Raw genomic sequence first — 12353 nt, 5'->3', positions numbered from 1 at the left:
AAGGATAGTGAGGGATAAAATTGGTCCCTTAGAGAATCAGAGTGGACAGCAATGTGTGGAGCCGAAAGAGATGGGGGAGATTTTGAACAATTTCTTTTCTTCAGTATTCACTGAGGAGAAGGATATTGAATTGTGTAAGGTAAGGGAAACAAGTAGGGAAGTTATGGAAACTATAACAATTAAAGAGGAGGAAGTACTGGCACTTTTAAGGAATATAAAAGTGGATAAATCTCAGGGTCCTGACAGGATATTCCCTAGGACCTTGAGGGAAGTTAGTGTAGAAGTAGCAGGAGCTCTGACAGAAATATTTCAAATGTCATTAGAAACGGGGATGCTGCCAGAGGATTGGCGTATTGCTCATGTGGTTTCATTGTTTAAAAAAGGTTCTAAGAGTAAACCTAGCAATTATTAGCCTGTAAGTTTGACGTCAGTGGTGGGTAAATTAATGGAAAGTATTCTTAGAAATGGTATATATAATATTCTGGATAGACAGGGTCTGATTAGGAACTGTCAACATGGATTTGTTCATGGAAGGTCAAGTTTGACAAATCTTACTGAATTTTTTGAAGAGGTTATTAGGAAAGTTGACGAGGGTAGAGCAGTGGATGTTGTCTATATGGACTTCAGTAAGGCCTTTGACAAGGTTCCACACAGAAGGCTAGTTAGGAAGGTTCAATCATTAGGTATTAATATTGAAGTAGTAAAATAGATTCAACAGTGGCTGGATGGGAGATGCCAGAGAGTAGTGGTGGATAACTGTTTGTCAGGTTGGAGGCCGGTGACTATTGGTGTGCCTCAGGGATCTATAATGGGTCCAATGTTATTTGTCATATACATTAATGATCTGGATGATGGGGTGGTAAATTGGATTAGTAAGTATGCAGATGATACTAAGATAAGTGGTGTTGTGGATAATGAAGTAGGTTTTCAAAGCTTGCAGAGAGATTTAGGCCAGTTAGAAGAGTGGGCTGAAAGATGGCAGATGGAGTTTAATGCTGATAAGTGTGAGGTGCTACATTTTAGTAGGACTAATCAAAATAGGACATACACGGTAAATGGTAGGGCATTGAGGAATGCAGTAGAACAGAGTGATCTAGGAATAATGGTGCATAGTTCCCTGAAGGTGGAATCTCATGTGGATAGGGCGGTGAAGAAAGCTTATGGTATGCTGGCCTTTCTAAATCAGAGCATTGAGTATAGGAGTTGAGATGTAATGTTAAAATTGTACAAGGTGAGGCCAAATTTGGAGTATTGTGTACAGTTCTGGTCACCGAATTATGGGAAAGATGTCAACAAAATAGAGAGAGTACAGAGGAGATTTACTAGAATGTTACCTGGGATTCAGCATCTAAGTTACAGGGAAAGGTTGAAAAGTTAGGTCTTTATTCTTTGGAGCGTAGAAGGTTGAGGGGGCACTTGATAGAGGTATTTAAAATTATGAGGGGTTAGATAGAGTTGACGTGGATAGGCTTTTTCCATTGAGAGTAGGGGAGATTCAAACAAGAGGACATGAGTTGAGAGTTAGGGGGCAAAAGTTTAGGGGTAACACAAGGGGGAACTTCTTTACTCAGAGAGTGGTAGCTGTGTGGAATGAGGTTCCAGTAGAAGTGGTAGAGGCAGGTTCGATATTGTCATTTTTAAAAAATTGGATAGATATATGGACAGGAAAGGAATGGAGTGTTATGAGCTGAGTGCAGGTTGGTGGGACTAGGTGAGAGTAAGCGTTCGGCATGGACTAGGAGGGCCGAGATGGCCTGTTTCCATTCTGTAATTGTTATATGGTTATTCTACAAGTGTGTGAAGAACAAGAGGGAAAGACGTTGGAGAATAGGACCAATCAAGTGTGACAATGGAAAAGTGTGTATGGAATTGGAGGAGATAACAGAGGTTCTGAATGAATACTTTGCTTCAGTATTCGCCACGGAAAACGACCTTGGTGATTGTAGGGATGACTTACAGCGAACTGAAAAGCTTGAGCATATAGACATTAAGAAGAAGGATGTGCTGGAGCTTTTGGAAAGCATCAAGTTGGATAAGTCACCAGGACTGGAAGAGAAATACCCCAGGCTACTGTGGGAGGCAAGGGAGGAGATTGCTGATCCTCTGGCAATGATCTTTGCATCATCAATGGGGATGGGAGAGGTTCCAGAGGATTGGAGGGTTGCAGATGTTGTTTCCTTATTCAAGAAAGGGCGTAGAGATAGCCCAGGAAATTATAGACCAGTGAGTCTTACTTCAGTGGTTGGTAAGTTGATGGAGAAAATCCTGAGAGGCAGGATTTATGAACATTTGGAGAGGTATAATATGATTAGGAATAGTCAGCATGGCTTTGTCAAAGGCAGGTCATGCCTTATGAGCCTGATTGAATATTTTGAGGATTTGACTAAACACGTTGATTAAAGTAGAGTAGTATATGTAGTGTATATGGATTTCAGCATGGCATTTGATAAGGTACCCCATGCAAGGCTTATTGAGAAAGTAAGAAGGCATGGGATCCAAGTGGACTTTGCTTTGTGGATCCAGAATTGGCTTGCCCACAGAAGGCAAAGAGTGGTTGTAGATGGGTCATATTCTGCATGGAGGTCGGTGAGCAGTGTTGTACCTCAGGGATCTGTTCTGGGACCCCTTCTTTCGTGATTTTTATAAATGACCTGGATGAGGAAGTGAAGGGATGGGTTAGTAAGTTTGCTGATGACACAAAGGTTGGGGTTGTTGTGGATAGTGTGGAGGGCTGTCAGAGGTTGCAGCGGGACATCGATAGAATGCAAAACTGGGCTGAGAAGTGGTAGATGGAGTTTAACCCAGATAAATGTTCATTTTGGTAGGTTGAATATGATGGCAGAATATAGTATTAATGGTAAGACAATGTGGAAGTGCTGCACAGGTTGACTGTGTGGTTAAGAAGGTGTACAGTGCATTGGCCTTCATCAACTGTGGAATTCAATTCAAGAGTCGAAAGGTAATATTACAGCTATATAGGACGCTGGTCAGATCAGACCCTACTTGGAGTACTATGCTCAATTCTGGTCACCTCACCACAGGAAGAATGTGGAAACTATAGAAAGGGCTCCTTGGAATGACAGAGAATGAGAGGTGACCTGATAAAGGTATACATATTTTTTACAGAGGGTTGTGAGTGCCTGGAATGACTTGCCAGGGATGGTGGTGGAGGCTAAAATATTAGGGGTATTTAAGAGCCTCTTGGACAGGCACATGGATGAAAGAAAAATGGAGGGTTATGGGGTAGTGTGGGTTTAGTACTTTTTTTAAAGGATTATATGGGTTGGCACAACATGGAGGGCTGAAGGGCCTGTACTGTGCTGTAGTGTTCTAAGGTTCTATGGTTCTATAAAATGATGAGAGTCATTGATCGTGCGGATAGTCAGGGGCTTTTTCCCAGGGTTGAAATGGCTAGCACGAGAGGGCACAGTTTTCAAGTGCTTGGAAGTAGGTACAAAGGAGATGTCAGGGTAAATTTTTTATGCAGAGAGTGGTGAGTGCGTAGAATGAGCTGCCGGTGACGGAGGTGGAGGCGGATACGATAGGGTCTTTAAGAGACTCCTGGATAGGTACACGGAGCTTAGAAAAATGGAGGACTATGGGTAACCCTAAGTAATTTCTAAAGTAAATACAAGTTCAGCACGACATTGGTGATAACATCGCCTCCTCGCTGACGATCAACACTGGTGCACCTCAGGGGTGTGTGCATAGCCCACTGCTCTACCTTCTGTATACACATGACTGTAAGGCTGGGTATAGTTCAAATACCATCCATAAATTTGCTCATGATACAACCATTGTTGATAGAATCTCAGGTGGCTATGAGAGGGTGTACAGGAGCAAGTTATGCTAAGTGGTGTCGTAGTAACAACCTGGCACTCAATGTCAGTAAGACGAAAGAGCTAATTGTGGACTTCAGGAAGAGTAAGACGAAGGAACACATACCAATCCTCGTAGAAGGCTCAGAAGTGGAGAGAGTGAGCAGTTTCAAGTTCCTGGGTGTCAAGATCTGCAGTTATAAAGAAGGCAAGACAGTGACTATACTTCATTAGGAATTTGAAGAGATTTGGTATGTCAACAAATACACTCAAAAACTTTTATAGATGTACTGTACTGTGGAGAGCATTCTGACAGGCTGCATCACTCTCTGGTATGGAGGGGCTACTGCATAAACTTCTTTTTTGGAAAAGAAGTTACAGAAGGTTGTAAATTTAATTGGTTCCATCTTTGGTACTAGCCTACAAAGTACCCATGTCATCTTCAAGGAGTGGTGTCTCAGAAAGGTAGCGTCCATTATTAGGGACCTCCAGCACCCAGGACATGCCCTTTTCTCACTGTTATCATGGTGTAGGATGTACAGAAGCCTGAAGGCAGACACTCAGCAATTCAGGAACAGCTTCTTCCCTTCTGCCATCTGATTCCTAAATGGACACTACCTCACTTTTTAAATATATATTATTTTTGTTTATTTGCACGAGTTTTAATCTATTCAATATACGTATACTGTAATTGATTTACTTACTTATTATTAATATTATTTTATTTTGGGGTTTTTTTCTTCTATGTTAGGTATTGCATTGAACTGATGCTAAGTTAACAAATATCACAACACATGCCAGTGATAATAAACCTGATTCTGATTGTGATAAAGGATTCTGTGAATAGTTAGATCTGAAATTTTTCTAAAAGGCCATCAAGAGACTGAAAAGTAAACAGGGATAAGCTGTTGCAGATACTTAAGGACAGATTTCTTAATTCCCAGCAGGGACTGAGGCTTTCTAAGGCATTGGTCAGACTGCACTCGAGGTATTGTGAGCAATATTTGGGCCTCTTATCTGAGAAAAGATGTGCTGGCATAGGAGAGGGTCATGAGAATGATTCTGGGAGTGAAAGGGTTAACATGAGTGCTTGATGGCTCTGTGCCTTTTCTCATTGGAGTTTAGAATAAGTGGGGATGAAGGGTCTTGGCCTGATACGTTGACTGTACTCTTTTCCATTGATGCTGCCTTGTTTTTTGAACGTCTTTTCTCTTTTCTGCCTGATTTGAATCAGTATTCCTTAGTGATGGTGTGGTGAACTACATATACCTGTCTGGACACGCCCCCCCCCCCCCCCCCGCTGACTGCTCCTGTGGCTCCTCCCACAGACCCCGGTATAAAGGCGATTGGAGGCACAGCCCCTTTCTCAGTCTCCAGGATGTTGTGTGGTGGTCGCTTGCTGCTTGTGCTTTCTTCCAGCCAATAAAAGCCTACCTTAACCCATGTCTCAGAGTTATTGATGGTGCATCAGATGGGTGGAGATTTTAATTTTTGGCTTAACCCTATATTAGACCGCTCTTCAAGTAAAACCCCTGTCACTAATAAATCAGTCCTACTTTTTAAATCTTTTCTATTTCAATGTGGTATTCTCGAAGTGCGGCGTTTTTTACACCCCCAAGAAAAGGAATATTCATATTTTTGTTAGGTTCATCATATGTACTCTCGGATTGACTTCTTTTTTATAGATAGAAACTTGCTTCCACTGGTATGATCCTGTGACTATAAGGAGATTGCTTTGTCTGATCATGCACCTGTGCTTCTGGCTTTAAGATTACCTGTTTACTCTGTACCAAATAGAAGTTGGCATTTTAACTTATCATTGTTATCTGATAAAAATTTTCTAAAGTTTTTAGAAAACTATATTACTTTTTTCTTTAAAGAAAATTTTAAAGGAGATACTGCTGGTACTATAGTCTGGGATACTTTTAAAGCCTATATTCATGGAGAAATTATCTCTTACTCTACCTATATAAAGAAAAAAGCTGACAAAGAAAGGTCTGACTTAGCAGCGATATTAAAAGATCTTGATCGAAAGTGTGCCCTATCTCCAGATCCAAGTATATATAATAAGCAGATTGAAATCCAATCCAAGTATAATCTTCTGCTGACTTACCCAATTGAACGACAGCTGTTGAGAGATAAAACTCAATTTTACATTCACGGGGATAGAACAGGTAGTTTATTAGCCAATCTCTTAAAATCTTTTACAGTTAATCATCAGATCACAGAAATTTTTAAAGATAATGGTACTAAGATATCCGACCATTCTGAAATTAACAACGTATTTAAAGACTTTTACCTTAAGTTATATCAGTCTGACTCTTCTTCAGATGATACCTATATGAATGCTTTTTTCAGTAATATCAACATTCCTACATTGTCTGCTGATAGCCTAACACAGTTAGATCAGCCTATTTCCAATGAAGAAGTGGCTGAGGCTATACGTGTTTTACATTCTGGTAAGACCCCAGGACCTGATGGCTTTCCTGGGGAGTCTTATAAAACTTTCACTATGTTACTTACACCTTATTTATCCTCTGTTTTATCAGAGTCCTTTAAATCAGGTAAACTCCCTCAATCATTTTATTAAGCTTTTATTTCTCATATTCTTAAAAAAAATAAAAATCCAGCTGAATGTTCTTCATACAGACCTTTTTCTTTATTAAATGTTGATACAAAAATTTTATCCAAAATCTTGGCTCGAAGACTTAAAAATATTTTACCATCTATTATATCACATGACCAGACAGGATTTATTAAAAATCGTTACTCACATTTTAATATACGTTGGTTATTGAATGTGATATATTCACCATCTAAAAAAATATCAGAGTGTATATTATCCTTAGATGCAGAAAACGCCTTCGATATGATTGAGTGGAATTATCTTTTTAAGACCTTAGAAAAGTTTAATTTTGGGCCTAATTTTATTTGTTGGGTTAAATTAATTTACTTATCTCCTACTGCTCAGGTTATTACTAACTCTCAAATTTCTAAGCCCTTTAAATTACAGCGGGGAACTAGACAAGGTTGCCCTCTTAGTCCTTTACTTTTTGCTTTAGCTATAGATCCCTTAGCAATAGCATTTCAAGAACCTAAGGACATTTCTGGTGTACTAAGGGAAGGTATGACTCATAAAATTTCGTTATACGCTGATGATATTTTACTTTTTATCTCTAACACTGAAACTTCTTTACCTTTGGTTCTTTCTTTAATTTCCCAGTTTAGTTTTTTTTCAGGATATAAGCTGAACTTACATAAAAGTGAGCTATTTCCTTTAAATGACCTAATGTCATCAAATGCCAAATTTCCGTTCCAAGTTGTTACAAGTCAATTTACATATCTAGGTGTAACAATTACTAAAAACTTCAAGGATTTATTTAAAGAAAACTTAAACCCCTTATTGAATTATGTGAAAAAGACACTTTCTAAATGGTCTCCTCTTTCTTTATCCCCAATTGGCCGAATTAATTCGATTAAAATGAAGATTCTTTCTAAATTTTTATATCTTTTTCAGGCTTTACCTATTTTTATTCCTAAGACCTACTTTGATTCTTTAGATTCAATTTTAACATCTTATATTTGGAATAATACCTGGATTGATACCTGGAATTATGATGTTGTAGCTATTAGTGAAACATGGTTGCAGGAAGGGTGTGATTGGCAACTAAATATTCCTGGATTTAGTTGCTTCAGGTGTGATAGAGTAGGAGGGGCCAGAGGAGGAGGTGTTGCATGCTTGTCCGAGAAAATCTTATGGCGGTGCTTTGGAAGGATAGATTAGAGAGCTCCTCTAGGGAGGCTATTTGGGTGGAATTGAGGAATGGGAAAGGTGTAGTAACACTGATAGGAGTGTATTATAGGCCACCTAATGGGGAGCGTGAGTTGGAAGAGCAAATGTGTAAGGAGATAGCAGATATTTGTAGTAAACACAAGGTGGTGATTGTGGGAGATTTTAATTTTCCACGCATAGATTGGGAAGCTCATTCTGTAAAAGGGCTGGATGGTTTAGAGTTTGTGAAATGTGTGCAGGATAGTTTTTTGCAACAATACATAGAAGTACCGACTAGAGATGGGGCAGTGTTGGATCTCCTGTTAGGGAATGCAATAGGTCAGCTGACAGATGTATGTGTTGGGGAGCACTTCGGGTCCAGTGATCACAATAGCATTAGCTTCAATATAATTATGGAGAAGGACAGGACTGGACCTAGAGTTGAGATTTTTGATTGGAGAAAGGCTAACTTTGAGGAGATGCGAAGGGATTTAGAGAGAGTGGATTGGGTCAAGTTGTTTTATGGGAAGGATGTAATAGAGAAATGGAGGTCATTTAAGGATGAAATTATGAGGGTACAGAATCTTTATGTTCCTGTTAGGTTGAAAGGAAAGGTTAAAGGTTTGAAAGCGCCATGGTTTTCAAGGGATATTAGAAACTTGGTTCGGAAAAAGAGGGATGTCTACAATAGATATAGGCAGCATGGAGTAAAGGAATTGCTCGAGGAATATAAAGAATGTAAAAGGAATCTTAAGAAAGAGATTAGAAAAGCTAAAAGAAGATACGAGTTTGGTTTGGCAAATAAGGTGGAAGTAAATCCGAAAGGTTTCTACAGTTATATTAAAAGCAAGAGGATAGTGAGGGATAAAATTGGTCCCTTAGAGAATCAGGGTGGTCAGCTATGTGTGGAGCCGAGGGAGATAGGAGAGATTTTGAATGATTTCTTCTCTTTGGTATTCACTAAGGAGAAGGATATTGAATTGTGTAAGGTGTGGGAAACAAGTAAGGAAGTTATGGAACCTATGACAATTAAAGAGGTGGAAGTACTGACGCTTTTAAGAAATTTAAAAGTGGATAAATCTCCAGGTCTTGACAGGATATTCCCCAGGACCTTGAGGGAAGTTTGTGTAGAGATAGCAGGAGCTCTGACGGAGATCTTTCAGATGTGCCGGAGGATTGGCGTATTGCTCATGTGGTTCCATTGTTTAAAAAGGGTTCTAGAAGTAAGCCTGGCAATTATAGACCTGTCAGTTTGACATCAGTGGTGGGTAAATTAATGGAAAGTATTCTTAGAGATAGTATTTATAATTATCTGGATAGACAGGATCTGATTAGGAGTAGCCAGCATGGATTTGTGCGTGGAAGGTCATGTTTGACAAACCTTATTGAATTTTTTGAAGTAGTTACGAGGAATGTTGACGAGGGTAAGGCAGTGGATGTAGTCTATATGGACTTCAGCAAGGCCTTTGACAAAGTTCCACATGGAAGGTTAGTTAAGAAGGTTCAGTCGTTAGGTATTAGTGCTGGAGTAATAAAATGGATTCAACAGTGGCTAGATGGGAGATGCCAGAGAGTAGTGGTGGATAATTGTTTATCGGGATGGAGGCCGGTGACTAGCGGGGTGCCTCAGGGATCTGTTTTGGGCCCAATGTTGTTTGTAATATACATAAATGATCTGGATGATGGGGTGGTAAATTGGATTAGTAAGTATGCTGATGATACTAAGGTAGGAGGTGTTGTGGATAATGAGGTGGGTTTTCAAAGCTTGCAGGGAGATTTATGCCGGTTAGAAGAATGGGCTGAACGTTGGCAGATGGAGTTTAATGCTGAGAAGTGTGAGGTTCTACATTTTGGCAGGAATAATCCAAATAGAACATACAGGGTAAATGGTAGGGCATTGAGGAATGCAGTGGAACAGAGAGATCTAGGAATAACAGTGCATAGTTCCCTGAAGGTGGAGTCTCATGTAGATAGGGTGGTGAAGAAGGCTTTTGGAACGCTGGCCTTTATAAATCAGAGCATTGAGTACAGAAGTTGGGATGTAATGTTAAAATTGTACAAGGCATTGGTAAGGCCAAATTTGGAATATTGTGTACAGTTCTGGTCACCGAATTATAGGAAAGATATCAATAAATTAGAGAGAGTGCAGAGACGATTTACTAGGATGTTACCAGGGTTTCAGCACTTAAGTTACAGAGAAAGGTTGAACAAGTTAGGTCTCTATTCATTGGAGCGTAGAAGGTTGAGGGGGGATTTGATCGAGGTATTTAAAATGTTGAGAGGGATAGATAGAGTTGACGTGAATAGGCTGTTTCCATTGAGAGTAGGGGAGATTCAAACGAGAGGACATGATTTGAGAGTTAGGGGGCAAAAGTTTAAGGGAAACACGAGGGGGTATTTCTTTACTCAGAGAGTGATAGCTGTGTGGAATGAGCTTCCTGTAGAAGTAGTAGAGGCCAGATCAGTTGTGTCATTTAAGGTAAAATTGGATAGGTATATGGATAGGAAAGGAGTGGAGGGTTATGGGCTGAGTGCGGGTAGGTGGGACTAGGTGAGATTAAGAGTTCGGCACGGACTAGGAGGGCCGGAATGGCCTGTTTCCGTGCTGTGATTGTTATATGGTTATAAGTTACGAGGAATGTTGACGAGGGTAAGGCAGTGGTTGTAGTCTATATGGACTTCAGCAAGGCCTTTGACAAAGTTCCACATGGAAGGTTAGTTAAGAAGGTTCAGTCGTTAGGTATTAATGCTGGAGTAATAAAATGGATTCAACAGTGGCTAGATGGGAGATGCCAGAGAGTAGTGGTGGATAATTGTTTATTGGGATGGAGGCCGGTGACTAGCGGGGTGCCTCAGGGATCTGTTTTGGGCCCAATGTTGTTTGTAATATACATAAATGATCTGGATGATGGGGTGGTAAATTGGATTAGTAAGTATGCCGATGATACTAAGGTAGGAGGTAGGAGGTGTTGTGGATAATGAGGTGGGTTTTCAAAGCTTGCAGGGAGATTTATGCCGGTTAGAAGAATGGGCTGAACGTTGGCAGATGGAGTTTAATGCTGAGAAGTGTGAGGTTCTACATTTTGGCAGGAATAATCCAAATAGAACATACAGGGTAAATGGTAGGGCATTGAGGTATGCAGTGGAACAGAGAGATCTAGGAATAACAGTGCATAGTTCCCTGAAGGTGGAGTCTCATGTAGATAGAGTGGTGAAGAAGGCTTTTGGAACGCTGGCCTTTATAAATCAGAGCATTGAGTACAGAAGTTGGGATGTAATGTTAAAATTGTACAAGGCATTGGTAAGGCCAAATTTGGAATATTGTGTACAGTTCTGGTCACCGAATTATAGGAAAGATATCAATAAATTAGAGAGAGTGCAGAGATGATTTACTAGGATGTTACCTGGGTTTCAGCACTTAAGTTACAGAGAAAGGTTGAACAAGTTAGGTCTCTATTCATTGGAGCGTAGAAGGTTGAGGGGGGATTTGATCGAGGTATTTAAAATTTTGAGAGGGATAGATAGAGTTGACATGAATAGGCTGTTTCCATTGAGAGTAGGGGAGATTCAAACAAGAGGACATGATTTGAGAGTTAGGGGGCAAAAGTTTAAGGGAAACACAAGGGGGTATTTCTTTACTCAGAGAGTGATAGCTGTGTGGAATGAGCTTCCTGTAGAAGTAGTAGAGGCCAGTTCAGTTGTGTCATTTAAGGTAAAATTGGATAGGTATATGGACAGGAAAGGAGTGGAGGGTTATGGGCTGAGTGCGAGTAGGTGGGACTAGGTGAGATTAAGAGTTCGGCACGGACTAGGAGGGCTGAGATGGCCTGTTTCCGTGCTGTGATTGTTATATGTTATATATGGTTATAATAAACAAGCTCGTTTAAGTAAAGTTTACCTACAAAGAAATAAAGAGATGGGTAGATTAGCCCTACCCAATTTTAGGTTTTACTATTGGGCTGCCAATATAAGGAATATTACTTTCTGGTTCTATTATATTCATCGTAAAGATTGCCCATCATGGGTCTCCTTAGAAGTTAATTCTGTAAAAAATTCCTCTATCGTCTCTCTTCTTGGATCATACTCTTCCTTTTCAGCAAATAAAACAATAATTGTTAAGCAAACTTTAAGGATTTGGACTCAATTTAGAAAATTTTTTGGTTTAGCGAATTTTTCATTATCATCTCCCATTCTCCTTAGTTATTTTTTTATCCCTTCCATGACTGACAAAGTCTTTAAGGATTGGGATGAACTAGGTATTAAGTGTTTTTGGGACCTGTTTATCTCAGGATCTCTTGCTTCATTTGACCAATTGTCAACTAAATTTGCACTCCCAAAAACACATTTTTACAGATACCTTCAAATTAGAGATTTCTTACGTTTCCAATTAACTACCGGTACTTTTCTTATAGGTCCTGATAAAAATTTACTGGACGATCTTTTAAATTTAAAACCTTTTGTTAATGGTTCTATTACCGGTACCTATAACTTGTTGATTGATTCTAGACAAGACTTTTTAGATAAAATAAAAAAAGCTTGGGAGGATGACCTAAATTGTCAGATTTCTGATGATAAATGGAATAAAATTCTTAAATGGGTTAATAAATCATCTTTCTCTGCTCGTCATTCTCTTCTACAATTTAAAGTGGTTCATAGAGCTTACATTTCTAAACAGAAGCTGTCCAGTTTTTATCCGAATGTTTCTCCACTTTGTAATAAATGCAACTCTGCAAATGCCTCTTTAATTCATATGTTTTGGTTTT

At 39.5% G+C, this 12353-nt stretch overlaps 1 long non-coding RNA gene across 2 annotated transcripts in view; it reads right to left on the bottom strand.

Moving 5' to 3' along the window:
• Positions 1-12353, bottom strand: part of LOC140734140 (uncharacterized) — a 79818-nt gene that overhangs the window by 6779 nt on the left and 60686 nt on the right. For both annotated transcript variants that reach the window (XR_012100489.1, XR_012100488.1), the window contains exon 2: positions 3946-4009. This is a non-coding gene — a long non-coding RNA (uncharacterized lncRNA). The remainder of the gene's footprint in view (positions 1-3945; positions 4010-12353) is intronic.

The sequence above is a fragment of the Hemitrygon akajei genome, chromosome 10 (genome assembly GCF_048418815.1).
Source record: "Hemitrygon akajei chromosome 10, sHemAka1.3, whole genome shotgun sequence".
NCBI lineage: Eukaryota > Metazoa > Chordata > Chondrichthyes > Myliobatiformes > Dasyatidae > Hemitrygon > Hemitrygon akajei.
This window is presented reverse-complemented; position numbering and strand designations above follow the sequence as displayed.